General features: G+C 28.9%; 1 non-coding gene across 1 annotated transcript; it reads right to left on the bottom strand.

Moving 5' to 3' along the window:
* Positions 1-3,067: 3,067 nt before the first annotated feature.
* Positions 3,068-3,139, bottom strand: Trnaw-cca. The gene has a single exon. It is a non-coding gene; the product is annotated as a tRNA-Trp (tRNA).
* Between the last annotated feature and the right edge of the window lie 20,809 nt (positions 3,140-23,948).

Here is a 23,948-nt window from a genome sequence, read left to right as displayed (position 1 = left end):
AACAGTCAGCCACCTTTACTGTAGCTACTGTAAAATATATACAAGTATGTATTAAATATGTACGTGTATGTACGTGTATGTATTATTATAAAATAATTCTCTTCTGATACATACCTTAAAAAAACTTGGTGTGAACATTACACCACCTCTATGTACAAATAAAGAAGGAAAGACTCCAGTACTGCAAGTCAATCAGAAAAGATATTCCGGTATGACAATTTGTCCGGAACCATAGCAATACATTAACGGCAAAGCCGCTGCTTTTTTAATTTCGACTCTTCTACTTTAGCATACAATTTTTTCTTACTCATAGTAAAAAATAAAGGATCAAAAAGTACATTTATTTCTAAAAAAAATATGTACCTACACAGAAATCCTCATGGTCGGTCGTCCTGCAATTACCACATTATTGAAGCATGAAGGTGATATGGAGAGTAAATTTCTTAGCAGAAAAATTATAATAACGCAACAAGCCATACTTTTAATTAACTATGTCAAAAATTGGATTTTTAAAATATCTACGTCTTTTCTACTTAAAACTTACAGTGATATTGTATGCTTCGATTAATCAACCACTTAAGAACCATCCAATTAAAATCAAGATATGAGTCGAAAGAGGGACTAGTAATGCGAAGGTTATGGGCCTCCAATCAACTTTTTCATAGGAATTATGTATTACATTGCTAACTGCAGTGAAATCTCGATAACTCGAGCCAGGTTAAGTCGTACTCCTCAGTAAGTTGAAAAAAACATCGAGAATTTTCGTGGAGAGAACTAACTATTTTTGTTTGTGTTAGCTACAGAATCGATTAACATACTCCGCTAGACAAAAAAAGGTGTCGTGGCTCCCGGTAAGTACTATGTTCCTTTTGTACCTTGATACATTATAAATATAGCGTTAACTTTTTTTATTTACAAGATATTTTTCTGAAAATTGAAGGTATTAATTTTAGAAATCAAATACTTGTTTGATTCTGTAAGGAATTTAATTTTATAGCTACTTTTAGTTTTTACTGTATGAACTAATTGTAGTATTAGTTTAAAAAAGACATACTTCTGATTTAGTAGTCAACCCAATATGTGAGTGTAAATGATAAAACATAAAATTTTGACAAAAATACAAATTGACATATATAATAATATTTTTGCATTTTCTCAAAATTCATAGTAAGCTGAATCGATTGGAAAAGTTTCAGTTTCCTGGGTAACCTAGATAAAAATAGTCTGTTTTTGGTGTAGTTTTTTTGTTGCAATATTTTTAGTTTTACCTCCCAACCAGCAAGCAAATCAGAATAGAATGTATATCACTAAAACAAAATTGTTTAAACAAAAGACAGATGAAAATAAACAAAAGTTTGCAATAAAATAAGGACCGCCGTTTCAACTAATCAAACTGGTGTCATGCATATAATTTTTTTAATCCATTATTTAAAATTGACCCCTTAAGATCTATAATATGAGTGGACAAATAGACTATGAATTGGAAGGCTATGCGTTTACAACCAACTTTTTAATAGGATCTATGTATTATTACATTGCTAAACGATTATGTAACACGCAGGCCATACGGAGGTAAAATGTAATGTATATGTAATAGATCTAAGTATATGTTCCAGCATCCATATATGTTATATGTAAAATAGGTTTATGTACTTTATTCATAAATCAAATTTGTTAAAAACATGAGAGACTTTAAAATATAATAATATTTATTTATAATATGTTATAATATTTTATATTAAAAACAACATGCCTTCATTCATTATTTTCAAACGGGCTCAAGTCTCAAGTAAATCTCAATGCGTTAGAAAAGTTTATGTTGTCTTAAGTATTTTATTTTTTTAGGATTAATTTTCGTAGGTTGTATAACATTTTTACACAGTAGCACACACAAATATGTTATTTGAAATCATTTACATATATTTATTGTTGACATTATTTTATAAGATACAGGTGTGGGCTCAACAACAAAATGTTTAGTTTATTGATATATGATTTTTTTTCTCATGAAATTTTTAAACGTTTCGATCAGCCTAACGATCGGTTCCTTTTTAAACAAGGGAAATTTACAAAATTTAAAAAACTCCCGAGAAAATTTTCGAATACGGAACCCTACACTCGCACTTGAAACGTATATAAGAACACCCTCCATTAAATTACCTATTTCCTAAGAGCCTTCTCTAAACTGAACAAATTTTGAGGATCATCGCAAATTTTTTAGTTTTCCGAGTACGGAACCCTAGACTCACACTTAAAACATTTTTTAGCTATTTTTCAAGTGCGAATTTAGTCCCCAATAAAATACCTTCTAAACGAAACATAAAAAATCAAAAACGGTTCATCCGTTTAGGCACTAATGATGCCACAGATAGACAGACACATATAGCGGTTAAACTTATAACACCCTTTTTTTGGTTCGGGGGTTAAAAATAGTCTCGCACTCCCTTTCTCGAGGAGATCAGATAGGATTATCGAGCCATGAAATATCGAGTTGAGGAATATTACTATACGATAAAAATGCATGGTATTTACCACAAGGTATAGAGACATATACTATAATATCCGTGTTAGCATAAGTAATATTACAGTCTTAAATAGGGCTATCCACCAGAAGTATTGTGGGTATCACTAACCAGTATGGGCCAGACGCCTATACAGCCTTGAATCGTCCGCCATAACTATTCCCTATTACTATTCCCTCAATAAAGTACATCCTCAATACTGTAATGTCTTTATTTTCGTTGATACGCCAAAAACCCAAATATAATGGAAGAATTAAAATTTAATTTCCGTGACTCGATAATAATATTATATTTTTAGCGAAATCTGACTTATATTTGGATGTATCCAACGCTTCCACCATTATTACATTATATTTCAATGCTTTAAGATATGTTTGTTAAAAGTATCTTCAAGTATTCAAAGATTATTTGCTGTGCTTGTCCTAGGTTTTGTACAATACAAAATCATCAAGAAATGTTTCGCTTTTTTTGAAAACTGTTGATACATAAACAAAGCAAATTTGTATTGTTAAATTCTACTGTGAGACAATAAAAAAAAAATTTCATGAACCCGACGTGATTTGAACACGCAACCTTCTGATCTGGAGTCAGACGCGCTACCGTTGCGCCACGGAGTCGATGTAAATATTATTGAAAATATTAACTCGGATCATAAGAAACTTAATAATTTTACTTACAAATAAAAATACTTCTCTGAAGAACATATAATATTTATGGTCACCCAAAAAAGACACAAACATTATGAATGAATTAATTATATTCATTTGATATTAAAAGTTACAAAATAGTTATGAATAAAAAAATTTACATTAAATATCTCAAATAATGCCTCTCATAAATTATAGTAACATGCTATAAAATATTTGTATTTCAGAATCGATGTGAAGAATTTCGTTTGTACTAACATCTCAGTTAATCTGGAATAGGAAGTAATGAACTGACTGAAATAAAAAAAAAACTGTTGGGCGAAAAATTCTAGAAGCATGGGAATCATCTCGAGTGTTTTGATTTCTGCACTTTTTTCCATGGGGATCATTTGGAATATTTTTTTTCTGCCATAATTCTTGGCATTTCCTAACAGTTCATTCTTTGTGAAGCCGTTATTTGGGTAAATTTAAGCATTTTTTAGGTCAGCACTTAACAGTCGGCATACGCTGGTTTTATCGTTCAGATTTTGATTTTTAACGTTCAGAATGTCGTTACTAACACCCTGATTTTCTAGTAGTGGAAAATGGTTTTTGCATAATTATCTGCCTGTTAGAATAAGGAGAAAGTTTGGATGTTTCAAAATTGTAAAATTTTGACGATAGCAGTAAAATTTTTTTGATTGTCCCCCTTGAAAGAGGACACGCAGATTCTACTTCAGCAGGCTAAGCCTTATTCTACCACAAAAGTATTTTAAAAGGTGAATTTGTTAATGACGTCATAATATGATCGTAAAGAACCGTAATATCAAAAATACCACAGACAATATATCACATGATTAGATCTTTAGTTTGTTGTAGTTTAAAATAATTAATTCAATACAAATTTATGTACATATTATAATTCTAATAATGATTATTAAAATACAAGATATATTTATAAAATAAAAGCTAATCAATTCTGACGGCATATACTTAACAAGTGACTTTTCAAATATACATAAGTACATGTATGTATTAGTGAAAGGGCGTTATTTAATATCATACAAAAGTATTAATTATTTTAATACTTATTCGTTACTAAGTAAGATTATAATATTTAATTTCCTGAGTAAAAACTATTGTATTTACCCAAAAAACAGAAATCGAAAATTTTATGAATTCTTTTTCATTTCATTCTTAGTATTCCTTACTCGAAGGGTACCCAACAGAATCCTATTACTAAGACTTCACTGTCTGTTCGTCTGCCTGTCTCTCAGCTTGATATATCGCATAAACCGCGATGGCTAGGCAGCTGAAATTTTGACAGTGTGTATTATTTATGCCACTATACAACAAATATCTGCCTTCAAGTGTGAGTCTAACTCACATAGACTATTTCTTTGTATCAACGAGCAATGTATTAACATTCTTTTAAATAGAATTTTATAGCGAAAATCAAATTTTTGAGACTATCTCAAAAAAACTAAGTCTATTTGATTTTATATATTGTCAGAAAGTGGGCTTTTGAGAGCTACTTGTTTCTATGGGAAATTACGTCAATATATAGTGAAAGCAAGTTGAGAGACTAACTATTGATCATTCTGCTTGTTATTTTATCATTTCACCGTACGTTGGCGTTTGAATTTTAAGTTTAGAAAAATCATTTTCAATTGTAAAATTAAATAAAATATCAATTAAACAAATTTTTTTTTAAGTTTTTCTTTGTAATTTTTTGTAAACTTTGGAAAAAAACAAACTTTTAAAAACTTACAACTTCTCTATTAAATCCTATATTTTGAAGTGAGTGAAAGTCACCTTCAAAAACTCCGTTACATAAATACATACCAAGATAATAAAAGCGTGTTAAAAACCAATACTAATACCGAAGATGTTTCCTGTGGGAACTAGAAACAAGAGTAATCTAGAACAAACGACAACTTTGCGATGTTTTTTTGGTTAATTTGTATAATTAGTTACCATTGTTTTAATTAATGTAACCAATTAGGCTATGAAGACATAAGCAGTTCTCGAAAACGATGTGCTTCTTGACAAAAACATAAGTTTCTAAAGTGTTTTATAAATATACCGACAAACTTGTTTATTTTCAAAAAAATCATTTTAGCCCAAAAATGAAGGTGCTAAAACACTTGAAAAGTCTTGACTATCTTCTTATATAATCTTTTTTGAGATTTTTGTATAAGAAATTTTAAAACAAATAATCTACCAACCACAAATTGATTTATATCTCCATGTATCTTCAAAGCGGAGCGTTTCGGTGTCTCCATTTTTGGAGTAAACTGGTTTGTTTTGATACTTACTACACCTGGGTTTATACTGGCACAAGACAAAAATTAGATAACTGTCCTTTTATTCGTAAAATAAAAATACAAATCATACTCAAAAAGTAGGTAGTACAAAATAAGATTTATCAATCAATACCTTGTCTTGAAAATTCATAAAATATTTGTGACGTCTAATGGTCATATCCGTTACAGCTTATTGTTATCTCTTACAAACAGTAGTTAGTAAAAATTTTATTACTTAAAAATTAGTAGTGGGATTTAAATTGACTTTAACACTTTCGATTTGCTTGTAATATTTTTTGTTTTTATAAATTGATTTGATTACATTTTTTTGATTTTATATATAAGTATGATTGTGTTATACTGGTCTTGAATAATCCGCACCCAATAATTTTATAAATACCTAGTCTTATGTATTAAACCAATATGGATAATAGGTAGGGTCTTGGATTTAACTAGATCTATTATTAATAAAATATGAATATTCAACTCAGATTATGATTGATTTAATAATTTTAATACTGATTTTTTTTACCAATAAAAACAGTTGTATTTTGGATTGTAGTTTAAAACATGTGAAATGTACAATAACACATAAATTAAAATGGAAAGAAACCCCCAATATAATATTAGGCCTGATCGCTTCGTTTGGGAATCGTAGAATGAAACAAATTTTGAATGTTTGATTATTTGAAAGGTAGTTTGATCGAGAATGTTCTTAGTTATGTTTCAAGGAAGCCTGTGTGAAATAAACATGACCTCGTTTCTAAATGTGATCGGATACGCAACCCTAAACTCCAAACTAGAAATATAGCCAAGAACATTATCGATCATATTACCAAAAAATCAAAATCGATGCATCAGAAACCCAGACACGTTAAACTTATAACATCTCTTTTTGGGGAGCTTAAAAGAAAAAATAAAACTTGTTAACGAGCGAGTCAAATCCTCAGTATGCCTTATATTGTATTTTGGTTAGCTAAGCTGACCCTTGGCCCTTGATGAAAATCTATTCAGTTACCGAAGCTTTTCTAGTTATTTTGTTGATGCTAATATATAAAACTTCTAAAAAGCAAAATGATAACAAGAAAGATTCGACAGATAATTCAAAAGGCAATAATTTATGCGAATGAAAACTATGACACTCACTGTACAAGATCAGGAGGAGATAAGAAAGTACGAACGAAAAATTAGAACATTATCGAGATATGGAAAAAATGAACATCTATTAATTACTTAGTTTTTATGCACAACAGCCATGTTGTTTACTACATACTGTAAATACATTTACAGTTTAAACTGAACTCAAGAATATTATAAATTATATTTAATCATATGATTAATTGTTATTAATCTTGAAAGTGACACAATATTTATTGATTTTATATTTATCTTAGTTATTATTTTTTATTGAATTATCGGAAAAATTTTGATCGCCTATTTTATAAAGCGAATCTTATACTTGAATAAATATAAAGCGAATCTTTCTAAGAATTGATAAATGTCCTTATTCCATGCTGATAATATCTGTCGAGAAATTTTAATTTTTGTATTTGATAAAATTGCGTGCGTCACAATTTTATCAAAGGAGTTTCGCAATTTACGCCAATAGATACTTCATTCTCTTTTTACAAAAAATAAATGAAAAGTAGTGATAACAAACAATTGACTGTTAATTGTTCAAATACCATGTATAGGCAGTGTTGATTACACTGGTACATTACACATACATAACTGATTTTCCTACATAATAATACTATACATTTTGCGCCTAATTTGCGCTCTCACGATCAGTGACTTTTCGAAAAATGTTTCAAACAACAGTTGTTTATTTTTAACATTTTTTATATTTAAACTTTTGTTCTATCTCTATCGTTTTACAAGACCCAATTGACCAATGCTCATTTACGAACTCAACCTCATTTTTTACGCCCTGAGATCGCTATAAAAATTTCAGCTTGTTTTTTTTTTTTTTTTTTGAGTTATCGTGTACACAGATGGACAGACGGGCCGACAGACAACCGTAAATGGACTAATTAAGTGATTTTATTTACACCTACACCAAAATTTTGTTCGTAGCATCAATATTTTTAAGCGTTACAAACTTGAGACTAAACTTATCATACCTTGATATATATTAAATATACATGGTATAAAAACTTGTAATTTTTCGCTCTCCGAACTAGAAAAACTTAGCCAATTATGACTAATTTTGATCAATTAGACATTAGAAGACCATTTTAAATTCATTCCACCTCAATGTATTCAATCAGTGAAAATTATTATTGTTATTCGTCTCAAAAAACCGACACTTGAACGTTGACATACTCCACCATAACACGCCGTAATTATCTCATGCTAAAGAAACTTTAGAATTAACGGCATAAGTTGATGTAAAACAATATTCGTAATTAAGAAATTTGAACAGATCCTTTTCACAGTTCATTGACTTTACACATATTTTTCTCCCCTAAATATTTAATTATATGTATTTTCTACACACGTTTATTTTAATTTCTATTTATTTATTTATTTATTTATTTATTTTTTTTTTTGTGAATTTAATTTATTAAATGACTGGACACAAAACAAAACTAAACTATACTATATCTAAGTTTGAAAACCACCCACATGGTTTTATTTAAAGTGCAACAGACAGGTAGGTATAATAATAATATTATAATGTACCAATACTACTATAGTTATAGAATCCCTATAGAGTTTATAACAGAGTAAAAGAGTAAAAATGTTAAATCTCTCAACTACTTGTAAATACTTTATTCACTGCATAACATATTATATCTATTTACTAATACCTATGAATGTGAAATGTAACTTGTTGGTATGTTTCATTATGTGCAAATAATTCCATTTAAAAATTACATTTTTGAATAAATCATGTCAAAGTCTCTAGTAATACCAGTTCAAGTACTTGCAGACCGTCATGGAAAACAGTGAGGAAGATATATAGAGTTTCGAATAAGGTAAAAAAAAGGAAAGGAAGGAAAATAGTCTTAGTCTGGTGGATAGCCATTAAAAGCTAGATAAAATAAAAGTCTCACCAGGGCGAGTAACTGTAACAATCACATAAGAAAAGGAGAATATAGTGCCTTTGAAAAACGCATAGACCTATAAATACTTGAATGGAACTTGAAGGGACTGACGCCAAACATTTTTTGGGGAGACAAATTTGTGGATGGGGTCATTTATGGGTACTCTAGGATTTTGAAGAATATAAGAAAAATTATGGATTACCAAGGCCATTAAATTTTCTAAGCTAGTCAATGGTAGCCAAAAATAATATTGATTAAAGCAAAAATGTGCACATACTACTAGGAGAGATTTGGAAAAATAACTACCATGTAACTGTAGGATAAAACAGAGCCAACGAAGCCATCTAATCACAGGTGAACACCTTTCTCTAAGTAGACATTCAAGAATCTAAAACAGCCAGGCTCATAAGCAAAAGTACAAACTAGCCAGAAATTTATTTAAATGTATAGCACTAGAGGTGGTAAGATCAAAGGAAGTAATGAAATGTTGCAAAGCGCTAGCTGTAGAGAGAGATGAACAGCAATGGGACAAAGAAAGTAATGAAATATAAAAAGAATAAAATCTGCGCAGCCCCTCGAGTTATTATAGGAAACAGAGTTTCAGTCTCAAAAAATGGAGGATGGTAAATGCTACGCGAAAGACGTTGAAGAAAATTAAATCGTCCTCTGCAGTTTCGATTTATGTAACTAGAAAAATGAACGATCTAAAATATGAAAGGGTATTCGTGTAAATAATCTAGAATATGCGCCGGAATTGGCATCAAGAAAATATTAAACCTTACTAAGAGATGAAACAATCCACTTTTCCAACGTATTTTAACCTAGTTCAATAAGAACAAAAAATAAAAGGAGGCAAAGCATGGTAGAATTAGACAAGGTATGTTCGATGGGGAACGAGTTTTGTTTCAACTCGCTCATGTATCCAATCGACGCCATCTTAGCATGTTCCAGCTTCCTGATTCAAATGTAAAAACGTGAATACGTATATGCGAACAATCTTTGATTTTAGTATTGAAAAAATCGTTACTTACAATGAAATTTTTTTGGCATAAGCGAGTGAAAGTAAACTCATAAGCATTTGACAAATAATCAATATGGCGGTGACTGAATACCATGCGAGAGACATTACCGAGAGTGAGGGAATGCCCCCATCCAATCCGTACCTGCACAAGAGCATACCTTGTCTAATTCTACCATGAGGCAAAGTTTTTTTTTTTTTGTGTGGAATATATTCAAATATTTTCAAAGAATTTCAATAATGTCGCTTAAAATTATTAGGAACACTTAGTAATTTTATTCTTCTAACACCACTGTTGTTACATTCATATTCATTTACCTTTTGTACACACATTCTAAAACAATATCAAACGTTTTACTTAAACTGAATAATATTTTTAAAAAAAATCAATACCTTTCACAGGTCGTAGGTATAAATTTTTTGTTTGTTTTATTTTTTTAAATTTACTTTTAAGAAAGTCATTCACATTTGGTAATGATATAAATTGAAGTGCAAACATTTAAAGATGATTTAAAACTAAAAAAAAAATCATTAACCAAAACAAACCCAAAATTAATTTATATAAAGATGTTTATATACCTGATTGATTATGGAATCCACACCTGCTAAATCTACAATATTAAGGGCTAATTATTTTTTTGGTTTAGAAGAAATGTTAGTTTTAAAAATATATTCAAATGTCATGCTTAATTTACTGTATAGTTATTGATCTGTGTTATATAGTTCAAATATAAACTGAAATTTTTCAGGAAATTACTTTGTGGTTGGGAATTTTTGGTATAAGTGCCTCGCTTTTAATAAATTTTTTGAGTGATTCGGAATATTGGATTTAGGTATGATTTAGTCATCTTAGAGAAACTGGCTACGTCCCCTTCGTAATGAAGCTCATTAGAAAAATCAATATTATTTAGTCGTTTTTCCAGCAGCTTTTCTATGCACAAGTTTTTCTCCGGTAGTTTTTTGTGAACAATTTTTATTGAATATAAATATTTCATACAAAATTGCTTTATTAGTTGCATATACAGAGGATTCGTGGCTATCCCATAACTTTCACGCATCCCCTGTAGCCCGGAACTTTTTTTCATATCAACCATTTTCTAATTTTAGACACGAAGCGTTCATGTGCTTAATAAATCTGCATTGTGATTACTGTTATATGTATGTCGGATTATCCAGAGGCAGAATAACCACGATTTTACCAAATAATCTTATTTATTAGCCCCCGAACCAAAAAAAGGAGTATTATAAGTTTGACCGCTTTGAGTTTCTGTCTGTGTGTTTGTGCGTCTGTCTGTGGCATCGCAGCGCCTAAACGGATGAACCGATTTTGAATTTTTTTTTGTTTCTTTTTAAAGATAATTTAATGGGGGACTGTTTAGGGTTCCATACCCGAACAACTAACAAATAGACGATGATCCTCAAAATCGGTTCAGTTTAGAGAAGGCTTTAAGAAAAAAAGTAGTTTAATGGAGAGTGTTATTAGATACGTTTCAAGTGCGAGATTTCACTTATGTGTAAGGCCTTTACTTATTAATCGAAATAAGTGAACCACACATGTTCTATATTTTTGTTCCTAACAAATTTCGTTATGTCACGCCATTACCATTCCTAGGAATTTGTATATTTCTGCCCTTCACAGGGAACAACTTCATAACTGATATTTAATTTGGAAAACATCAAGGACGTCAAACTAAATGATTATATACTAATATTTGGAAAGACTGGATATCTCTCCAGATATCACAAGAACAATTATTAAGCTACTTCAAAAACAATCTATACTTTAGTAAAATTCAATTCATTTTTGGTTATTTTTTTTGTTTATGTACACAATAAATATCTTTTGCTACTGGTCTTTCTTCTCTAATTTGATTTTATTCTGGTCGGCATGATTGAAAAAAGGATATACGATAAAATCGACCTGGTAATTTAAACCAAATAATATGTTTACGTCATTCATTTAATTTTTTCACAAAGGCCGCAAGTTGCAAGTAACAAAAACTTTATGTTTATAAAAAATATAATTTTACACTGATTTACACTGAAGTATAATTGGGATTATACACACATAGATTTTTGATATTTTAATCATTTTATGAAGTTGTGGTCATTTTTAGCTTTTTTTTTACAAAATTTTTCTGGTTCATATATTTCCATGCCCAAAGCTTTTAGTAGGAGATCCGAATTAAGGTCGACCTTCACCCATCTGTTTACCGAATGAAAGTTATTTTTTATGAAATGTAAAATATTTACAAATATCCCTGTTGTGGGTTGCCCTAAAAAATATGGTCCAGACAACTTTTAATAAAATATCAAAACTTGGAAAGCTTGTTAATTTTATTTTTTGACTGATATTTTGTGGACAATCATATACCACCGTATTTGCAATAAAATTATCTTTATTTATATATGTGAGGAAATGAATTAACAGATGAACGTAATTACTATTCACAACTTGTATAAATGCGAAAATAGTGAACGAAAAGAGGCAGACAGTATAGCTGCTGCATATTCTTTATGGCTTTTACTTTCGAGTAGATCAAAATTCGTTAGATATGAAAGTCAGTGAAAAAATTTCTAAAAATTTTACTCTTGATATTTTCACTAAAAGTAGTCTGGACCACTTTTTTTTAGGCAACCCATTGCAGGGATATTTGTTAACATTTTATATTTCATAAAAAATAACTTTCATCCGGTTAACAGATCGGTGAAGGTCGATCCTAATTGGGATCTTAGACTATTTTTAATCTAGAATGAAAAATTCCAAATAATATAGTTGAAATAAAAATAGTACAAAAAATAAAATTGACGCATAATTTTTACAAAGTTTCTTGCAAAAAAGAAAACATCTAACTGTCATTGCTTCTATACTCGCTTGATACAATCATTTTCTGCAATACCGAACTTACCTTTAGCAATCTTTCAAAATGCTGACGAAAATAATCACACTTTAATGTCTACGAGGATTTTCGTTCTACATAGACTACTTTTTAATTCGAAAAATGAGTCGAAACTCACTAATCACATTAATTCATTCAAAACACATTTCCAACCTCTTCCGAGAATTCTCATTCAAGTTCGTTTCTAAATACAACAACTTGTATTTGTTTCTTAAAGCTGATTTGTTTTTCACATGTATCATACAAAACTGAAATCGATTTTCTATGATACGAATTATAAAAAGCTCTCGAAATATGATAAACTACCTACTACCGATAAAATATACTAATTTGTAACATAATTAGTATATTTTATCGGTAGTGTGAACGGCAGCGATCAAATTAAATTTTCAAATTTAAATAAAAATCATTAAATCGTTTTTTATCGAAGTAAGCGTGAAGGAAAAATGATCATAGATACTAAAATATAATTTTTGTTGGACAATCAATGATGTGCGTCTTCAGTTCGAACCATCTTCAAAAAACTTTTAAAATATTAGAAAAATAATCATGATGATTGGAAAATATAGTTAAAAGTAGCAAGCGAATCTGTTGAAAACGAGTAATGATAGCGCGACTGACTTTAAAAGAACGTAAGGGTCAAAATGTACCTTTAAAATGTATAACAACATCATTTTTCAACAATTTTGTTTTCTTGCAACAAATTGCTCAAATTTTACAATTTTTTTAGGCAAATATATCACCTTAAAATTGTTATGAACATTTTTTTAACCCCCGAACTAAAAAAGGAGTGTTATAAGTTTGCCTGCTGTGTGTGTGGACGGAAAGTATTCCTAACTATGTTTCAAATACAAGTTTACGGTTCCATATCCGAAAAAAATTAAAAAAGTGCGACGATCTTCAAAATACTTTAAGGAAAAAGGTAATTTAATGGAGAGTATTCTTATGTATGTTTCAAGTGCGAGTTTAGGGTTCCATAACCGAAAAATATGTTGGAAGTTTTTTAAATTTTGTGAATTTTACTTGTGAACTATGTTACTACACTAAGTAAAGTAATAATATTACCCATAAAATATTTCATTCTAATATTTAAATATTGTTTTATTATTTTTAAACAAATTAAAATTATAATTTTATTTATAATAATTAATGTTTATAATTATGAAAATAGTAATGTTTTTTTTTCTTAAAATATTTTTTAGAGCATAAAATAATAACTTATAAGTTACCTGGTACTAAACAATAGCGTCGTTCGTATCAATATTAAAACATCTCTTGAAAAAAAATATGTTTACAAATATAATTTTTATCTTAAAAAAGCAAATCAAATAAGTTACATTTAAAAAAATTCGTGGAAAAATTCGGAAAATATGAAATAATAAAAAAAGTTCGTAAAGAAAATATCCATTCCAGTTCAATCACAGTTAAATTTGTGTGTGGACTTTGAATGATCTTGATCACTTGTTTTCAGAATTTTCAACGTAATAGAATAAGCTCTAAAGACCCACCTATGCAGTGACCTACGTCTGTGACTTCAAGAACTAAAAAATTATTTGGAAAACTTATTTTCTAATTGTACACTAACTGTATTCAGGATTATAAATTAATTTATTGCTATTATACGAGTATTATAAACAAACGACATTATGGTTGATAGCCATGGTACGGCTAGTGGTATGGTATGGTAGCCATAATACGGGTAAAGTACTCCTGCCAATACGTCAAAACATGCGGAAGAACAGAAGATATAGTACCTATACTAAAATTTTAATATCGTGTTGAAAGATAAGTACCTCTGGTAAAATTTTAGGAACGTGTTAAAAGATAATAATCCAACAAGAAACTTTTTTTCATAAACTTAATATATTTTGTTATTTACAGAATATTTAGACAGTTAACGAGTATGGTAAGATGTGAAATATTTCTACTGAAGGGCTAATAATAATACAAATGCTGCCTCATATGCTATCGTACTACGAAGTTCCATAACATTTATGTATGTTGCTTACATATAGATACAAAAGATTACATATGTACTTACTACTTAAATTAAATAAATATTTATTTTTATATTTATAAAATTCTAAAGTCATTCCTAAAAGTTGATACTTTTACTGCTACAGAATTCTAGTAACTTTGTTAAAAAGCACGCCTTGTAGTAAACCTTATCATTACGACCTTTATGGTTGCTTTTAACTTCTTAATATTTTATTTTATTTATTGATAGTGTAAGATATATGGAAAAATCAAATGTGGAACTATGTGAATATAAATAATGAACTATAATTATTCTGTATAGTATTTATGGTCATATTATATTATAAGAAATGCATTTATGTATATTTATCTATAAAATTATCAAAAATAACATACATAAAGTACAAATTGTAGTTTAATACTTACAAAATGTTACAAAAATCGCATAATAAACTAAAGATTATACATTGTTCCCTATAAAGTTAATAGATCTAGAGCCAGGATAAATTTTGGTAATAGGACAGACCTATGGCATATTTCGGTCGAAATCAAACATAGAAACTAGTGAAGCAATGAAGCATAAGACCGTTGTATACGATATTCAAATAAGAACTTAATTGAATGCCGAATGAAAAAATCATTTTAGTACCAAAGGATTCTTTTGGACAAAATCAGACAACATAATTTTTGCATTTGTAATTTGATTATTTTAATATTTAATTATCATTCGCCAATTTGCGAAAGGACTACGAAAATGGCTTCCTATGAAATTTTTCCAAACCGTCCACAAAATGTTCTTCGGATTGTTCTGATCAAAAGCTCTGACGGTAGTTCTCAAGTCATGGGCTATATAACTATAATGTTTGTGTAGCTTTATCGTCCGTTGCTTAAAACTATCCGTTACAAAATTTTGTGACCGTCATAGATTTTGATCAGAACGATCCGAAGAACAATTTGGGGACGGTTTGAAAAAGACTCACAGAAAGTCATTTTCCTAGTCATATAGGTACTATATATGTATTACTTTTATTGGCCGTAGATCGAAATCGACTCGTTAAAAATTTTAATGGCCGTGAGAGCTTTTGATTAGAATGATCTAAAGAACATTAAGATGGGTAAGATAAAGTTTCACAGAAAGCCATTCCTATCTAATATTGATGGGCTTTTTTGTTTTTCGTCAAAAGATTTTTTCTTTTTTCATTCAAGTGTAATAAGAAATGACCCTTAAATTAAAGAAAAAACATTAATAATGCAAAATATACCATTAACATATCAAAACGCAACCTTGGGTTGTCATACTATCCCAAAAATTAGGTAATTAAGATTTTATTTGAATTGCGACCAACAAATATTACAGTTAGTCCTAGGAAGTCTCTTAGAGGGACTCTTAATACATTTACTGGTATGATATTTAATGGCATGGTTTTTAAAATTTTTAAAATTTAATGTACCTATTAAATTAACAAATTTGGAATTAAAAGTAGGTAATGGGTTCCACATAAATAGTAGGTACTTTGTATAAAATGCGTGAATAAAAAAATGATATCATTTATATATATTTTTTAAATGAAAGTGTGAACAGAAATTTAAACAAAAAAATAAAACAATAAAACAAAATTTTTGTATTAAGAATAATAATATAAAAAAATTTATAAATAAAAGTTTTAAACGATTTTATATATGTATCGTGACTTGTTTACTGTCAGAGGTGTTAGATTGGGGTTGTACCTAAAGACTTTTGACTGCAATAAACAATGCCCTATAGGCCAACACGAGCTTCTTTTTTATTTTTAATATTTTTAAACGATTACGTATATATCAAAAATATTATTATAGTATAGTACTCAGTCATATTGTATATTATACTTAAATTAAAAAAAACTTGTATAATATACTTTCAGACTTTACACTTAAGTTTAATGTTTGATTTAAAATTGATATAAATATGTTCTCATGTATTTAAAATATTTATTTAATACGTCTTGTGTGTACCAAATAAATAAAATTCTATAAAAATGAAAGATACGAAGGCGAACACCATACAACAACGAAAATATGCTATTATAGACAAATATAGACAAAACATCAATAGGGGATAATCCTGATGTCGAATTGGCCATATTACCCATAAAAATGTAAAATTAGACTTGATACCAAGACAAAATTTGTAAGTGAAATTAATATTGATTAAAAAACGAAGACGCTTTAAGCAATCAAAGATTGCATTCTATAGTTGCCCACCTCCTTTTCGCAAAACAAACTTTTATATGATGAAATCTCGATGCTCACGTATGACGTCATTAGTGGGTATCTTCCTTTTTGTTTAGTTACGAATTTTAAGCGTCGTACTAGTGAAAATTTTTAAAAACCAACTTACTTCACTTTTCTATTCGCGAAGTATGAATTCTTCATCTGAAGTGATTAAAAAAATTGGTCCGATCCCCTTGTAATAAGTGGATCGTATACACTCTGCGATGTTATATACTGTTTGATACTTGCCAATTTCGTTTTTGTCTTTTGTGTCTAGCCGAAGATAAAGCTAAATGTTTATGTTATTTAATATAAAACAAGGGAAAACAAATAACTGACTGATTAATTGTTGAAATAATACCTTAAATTGAAAGCCGTCATTGCTAAACTTTCAACTGAAATAAATCTTTTTTAAATCTTATGATAATTATACAAAAAAAAACAGGCGTATTTGGATGATAAATCGCAAGGATTGTTACATTATTACAGCATGCTATCTAAACCGAGCACCCTATACATCCTAGTAGAGTATACACTTCTAAAATATCACAAAATTCTACAAAATAAATAGATTCATGAGAAGTGATATTAATAAATACGTACTTGTGAAGTATGATACAATTTTGTAAATAATTTATATAAAATAAAATAGTGAATGAAATCTATTTTCGGTATCTGAAATAATTGTAATAAATTTATTTCATTATTATAAACATATTTAACATAGATATAACATTATTATCATATATACTCATACCATTCGTATTATATTTTATAAAAGACTTGAGTATATAAATCATACTTTGTAATGAAATCACCTTTAGCTAATAAATATTATTATACTTGTGTGTAGCTTTAACCAAATAAAATGAATGTTTGTATACTATTTCGATTTAGATAAATTGTTTGCAACAGATATACATAGAATTTTTGAGGCTTAAACTAAAGTTACTTTTTTGACGGAATTTCTAAAAAGATGAGGTTTTAACTAAGCCGTGGCCAAAGAAACAAGAAGCGAATACAAATTATCCTATTTACTACAATGCTGATAAGGTATTCGCTCCGAGCGTGAATTTCGTTTCCATGACAACGATACACTACTTTAATTATAGAATTAATGGATGCATATATGGTTGGAACAAATGGTTGGAACGAATTACAAAACCGGATCATTGAAAACAATATTATATCCGAATTCCAATCAGGGTTTAGGGCATCATATGAAACTATGGACAACATAGTCATAATAGATGCCCTTATGAAAAATGTTTAGCAATGAAAAGGCGAAAACTTTACTGTTGTTTTATTGACTCAAAAAAAAGCTCTCGATTCAGTCGACCGAAACATGCTATGGGAGTAGTGACGACTTATACAAATTTCATACTATCGAAGAGGATAAGTTTGTTGTTTTGATGACCAAGTTTGTTGTTTTACACACATTAAAACATGAAAACGTATATATGAGCCATTCTGACTTTTAACTAGTAAATTGTAAAGAATTTATGTTATTTTACTTAATTTGTTTTTTAAATTTTTACGTAAATACATATTTTATAATTTTGTACTATTCTGTAACACAAGCTGTAATTTTGTAATAATTGATTTGCTTTTTGTATATCAATAAAGAATATATATATGGATGCATATATAATTGTGTGGATTGCATTGAAAACTTACATTTAAAATTTAATATTCTTGTTTCACAAATTTAAATAAATAATTACGATAATTAACATTTGAAAAATAATATTTGTACAATTTGATTTCTTATTTTCACAATTTTTAATGCATTAAGTTTAATTAATTAGTGTTTTTCAATCATTTTAATTTGACAGTTTCTATATCATTAACATGTAAATAATTGCAAATTAGTCATAACAGCCCACTTTATCTCCAAAATTTTTCACTTAAAGCGCTGGCATCGATTTTATTATCCCTACCATGACTACGCACACAACGAATAGAGACAAATTCTATCGTATCTATGTAAGCATAAGTAATATTACAGTAATAAATAGGGATATCAACCAGCAGTATTGTGGGTTTCACCGACCAGTATGGGACTGACACCTTTTTTTTTTGGAACTACGTTCCTTATCGCCCGTAATCGCTCTGATTTGGTTCCTATTTGGGAGCTTAAAGCAAAAAAAGTGAAACAAAAAAGCACACCATAAACCGACCATTTTAACCTAGGTCACCTTCGAAACTAAGACTTTTTTAAAAGATTCAGCTTGCCATGAATTTTGCAAATTTGCAAAAATATTTTTATAATTTATCAATTAGTGTTTATTATCAAAAATTTTATGTTTTTTCGTTTAAAAACTTGTGGAAGTGAGTTATCAGTGGAATTGAGTTATCAGAAAGATAAAAGAGATAATTTAAAGTCAGTACAAGGAAATTTTATGTTATGTCATAATTAATATCCTAATGAAACAAAATGTAGGTATGCACGTATTAGATTGACTACTAAATCAGAATTATGTCTTTTTTAAACCTATGTTACAATTAATTGAAGCAGTAAACAATAAATGTAGCTAAAATCAAATTCTATAAAGAAAAAAATAAGTATTTGGCTTTGAAAATTAAAACCTTAAATTTACAGAAAAATATCTTGTAAATAAAATAGTAAGCGCTACGACAGGCATTGAAATTCCAAGTCGGAAACACGTTTCAACATCTATATAACGAAAATTATCAAAAAGTACTATATAAAGAAAGAAGTAGGTTGAAAAGCTTACTAGGAAACATTATGATTTTTATCAAATTGGTGATGCTTCAAATTTTCCCATTACATACAAAATACAATGTTGCACATCCGGTATTGACATATCGGCTTTTATAATAAGTATAATGTAACGAAAATGAATACGGGAAATATATGAGACAACCTTCATTTAAAAGAACAAAACAAATGAAACAAAGTTGTCGTAATATCATAACAATATGAGCAAGATTTTAATCGTGCGTCAAAAGAAATAAAATACATAAATAAGGAAGATGATAAATTTGAAATTTAAGAATTAATTCATTCATTACACAAAAACTAATTATAGGGACGAGTGTAGTACCAGAACTAAACATTTATTTTTTTAGTTTTATAAAGCCATTTTTTAAATATAACAATCAGAAAAGTCTCTGTTAGTAGAACTATTATTCCTGCATGACGTGTCTTTTATTGGAATTGATATATTTAACAGCTATCGATAAACACCGTATTATTCATAGCCCGAAATGTGTGATCCATGGCAAAAAGTCATAATATACTAAAGATCACAACCTGCTGTTACAGAATTAATCTCATCTAAAAGTTTCTCAATCTTAAGTTTATTTTCGGAAAAATCATTATAACATATAGTGTGATTGAAAAAATGAACGGCATTTCCTACTTTGAGCGCCCAGCAAAAACTTTTTTAATGGCTTTGGAATTATTGGAACTATGTTCCTTATCGCACAATATTTGTTTGCTGGTTTGGAGTTAAAACCAAAAACAAAACTGCAACAGGCATCAAAAACAAACATATAGGTTACCTAGGACACTAAAGCTTTTTCAATTGATTCAGGTTGCCATGAATTTTGGGTGGTGAAAGTTATCAGAAGTTAAAGAAAACAGAGATATGAGATAAACATTTATTATGTTATGACATAATAAATGTCCTAATCAACCCACACGTAATGTATTCACATATTCTGATGACTACTAAATCAGAAGTATATCTTTTTTAAACAAATACTACAACTATTTCATACAGAAAAACTAAAGATAGCTATACAATTAAATTACTTCTAAAAATTAATACCATAAATTTTCAGAAAAATATATTGTAAATAAAAAAACTTAGCGTTACCTTTAAAATGTACCAAAGTACGAAAGAAATATATTTCCTACCGAATGTCCCCACGACACCACTGTTTTTTTTTTTTTTAAATGATCTTAAGTGAAATTTTTGTATTATGCTAAGTGAGTATCTATTATCGTTTATTAACGGTATATTATACTGTTAGATTCAAGGTTCATGACTTTGTGTCCTTTAATTTTGCCTCCTCAGTGTCTTATATTACATTTTAAAATTAAAATATAGAATAGAAAATAATCTTCCATTTAGCAATGCCTTAAATGAAATGTGAAACAGTAAGCGCCAAATTGATTACAAATGCACATGGCTTTCTCTTGGTTGCTTGGTTCTAGTAAGTTTTTTTTTTGATCGAGTTGCTCTAATAGATATCATAGGGGAAAATATAGTGTGATTCATGGTAAAATGTATCCGTGGTACTATGCGTTACCCTATTTATTTTTATAAATGTGATTATGAAAGGATTATGTGATGGTATGTAATAACACACTTCAATTTATATTTCAATAGAAGCAACTTTTTTGTAAAGTAAAATAAAAAAGTTGTGGATGTTGTTTTACAATACATACACCTATGACATTACAGTCACTTCTGCTGAAACAATAGAATCTTCTACGTTTTCACAAAAATATTATTATTATTTTATTATTATTATTACTTATTATTACATGCGAGAAGGGTAAAAGAAAAAAATCGCTTTTTAACTTGTTTAACGAGTTTATTTATCGTTACGTTGTATAATGTACAAGTATTATACATTTTTTTTCAGTTTAAATATCAAATGTAAAATTTGTATGTAAGAAATGAATAAACATGATAATCATCTGTTAAAGAGTTCAAAAGAATGTCTTAAAAGTTTCCAATTCAAATATTTCCTCGATCTCCGAAAAATAGTTTTATTTATTAAAAGTTCTTGTTGTCTTTCAAATATTTCTTCGATCTCTAAAAAAAATATCTTTATGCATTAAAAGTTATAAATCTTTTAAATTATACGAATTTCCGGATGGTGTAGGTTTTCTATACTTTTCTAACCTAATAAAACCTCAAAATAACTTGATATCCATGTCCTTTTGCATTGCTAATTTGATTCATTAGTTTAATTAAGTAAGATTATATTCGGTGATAATTACAAGTAAGTTTTTAAAGATCTTTTATACGGAAACAATTTTGATTTATTTTACCATGTTTTCTTCAAAATCTTTGCACAAATCACATAAGCAATATCTTTTTTGGGTGGAGATTTGTCTTTACCAAATGAAAGTGCTTTTTGCAAGGAAAATTCTTTGAATTAACAGGGTTGGTATGATTGTTCGGGTTTCGTCCTAGTGATAGTGAAATTTACGAGATCATTAAGATTGATATCGGGTATGTATGTATTTTAAGACGTAACCAATTCCGTTCGAGGTATGCCTATGGTAGCAGTATGCCACTATATATGCATGGGGGAGGTGTATTCAGCCTCTGGAAATAATTGGGAGCTGATAAATGAAATTATCAGCGGAAATGATGGTTTCACATAACCAAAAGTACTTTTATGGATTTATCCAGGATTTTATAATTTATTTTTATTTTAAAGATAATCGAACCTGAACCTAGCGTCACCATTAAACTAAAATGAAACACGATTCTAACAGGAAAAATGTGTTGGCGTATTTTTAGAGTTATGTATTGTCTGTTATTGTATGACAATGACTTAACTTTCAGAAGTTTGGTAAGCAAATTCAGCCTTACTACTAAAAATGGATTACAAACGAAAGAAGTTCAAAAGCTTCTAAATAAATTTCTATAGTAAAATATTATAGTAAAATACTTATATGTTAGTATAACTGATTCTTATATTTATGACCATTAACTATAAACCATATTATAGTTTATAATAATGTACTTAAGGTCGTATTAAAGGTTAATTCACATATTATTATGATCATTCATGTAATGGCTATTAATAAATTATATACATACCTTTTTTTTTAATATTTATCATTCGAATTATATTTAGGTACGTTACTCTTATAAACATTAAACAAGTCAAGATGAGTATGACCCATAAAGGCTGGGCCCAAAAATATTATGATTTTAAGATTGTGCACCAAATTGTGCTTAAAATCGTAAATATGTTGCAGCCAACTGTCTTAGTCAGCCGTTCTATTAACAGCTTAGTTATTTTACTACACGACATCATTTAACTAGCGGGATATTCAGCCATGAACAGCTAAGCAAATGACTTGGATCGATAACGTTTAAATGCCTGTCTAGCCAAGTCATTCAAATTTAGCTCCACTTTCTGCCACCTAGCGCTGAAACTACACATTGTTAATATGGCGTCGGCAAGAAACAAAATTGTTGGTATTTCTCAAAGTTTACTGCGATGGCGAAAAAAAACTAATGGAAACTCTCAGTCATCTTTTGGTGGCCTGAGATTCTAAAAGTTTATTTGTGGGCCTGCTAGGAATCATTGTCGCAACAGTAAATGTGTTGATGCCATGGAAGTTTAACTTGCGTTAGGAAATAATATTTTAATTTTTAACATTTTTACTTTGTTATTAAGTTACGCTAATGTGTCATATTTTCAATTACGAAAATAAACAATATCTGAATTCAGATATTTTATCTTTTTTTGTCAAATAGGTACCTTGTTGTATGAAGGATCAACCAGCTAGTTCATAAAATGTTGTATGGCTGAATATCATTCTGACCGCTATTTGAGCGGCTGAGACGCTGTTTAGTACAAAAATTATATTAAACGTCTAACTTAGCCAATTGGCAGCGACATATACATAAATTGTGAGCCAATAATGAAACGAAATTCCCATAATTCATTTTTCCTGCCTTCCTTCCTGAGGACCGATAGAGGTAAATTTGATTTTTTTTAAAGAAATTTGAAGGTTAGATCGTGACTCGAGAGTTGAATTTCAACTCTCGACGACGGAAATTAATTTTTCGATTTTCATACATTTTTACGATTTTTTTCTTGTCTGCCGTATTCGTCAACAGAAAAATATTGCGTGGTAAAAACAATTTTTTCTTTACAATTGAATTGACTTTTTCGATTTTCGAATATTGATTTTTGGTGGATTTTGATTCTGGTTTGAAATGGTAGAAAAAAAAAAACGTCCTATTATATTTTCCATGTATTCTATTGTCAAAGTCCATATCTTTTTAAAGAATAACGGCAGACATAAAATTACTCAAAAAATACGAAAATCAAAAAACTGAATTTCCATAAATTAGAAATTTAAGCCACGATTTAAACTCCTTTATCACCAAAGTTACCTCTATCACCTATCAAAAAGAAAGACAAAATTTTTTTTACATTTTTGTTTAGGTTCCTAGGATGTTGTAATTTTTTGTTTCTTAATGTGAAAATCTTTTAAAAAAACTTGATTTTGACTCAGAATAAGATCGAAGTTTTATAGATCTGCATCTATTAATTCCGCACCAAAATTTA

Source organism: Chrysoperla carnea, chromosome 2 (genome assembly GCF_905475395.1).
Source record: "Chrysoperla carnea chromosome 2, inChrCarn1.1, whole genome shotgun sequence".
In the NCBI taxonomy this organism is placed as follows: Eukaryota; Metazoa; Arthropoda; class Insecta; order Neuroptera; family Chrysopidae; genus Chrysoperla; species Chrysoperla carnea.
This window is presented reverse-complemented; position numbering and strand designations above follow the sequence as displayed.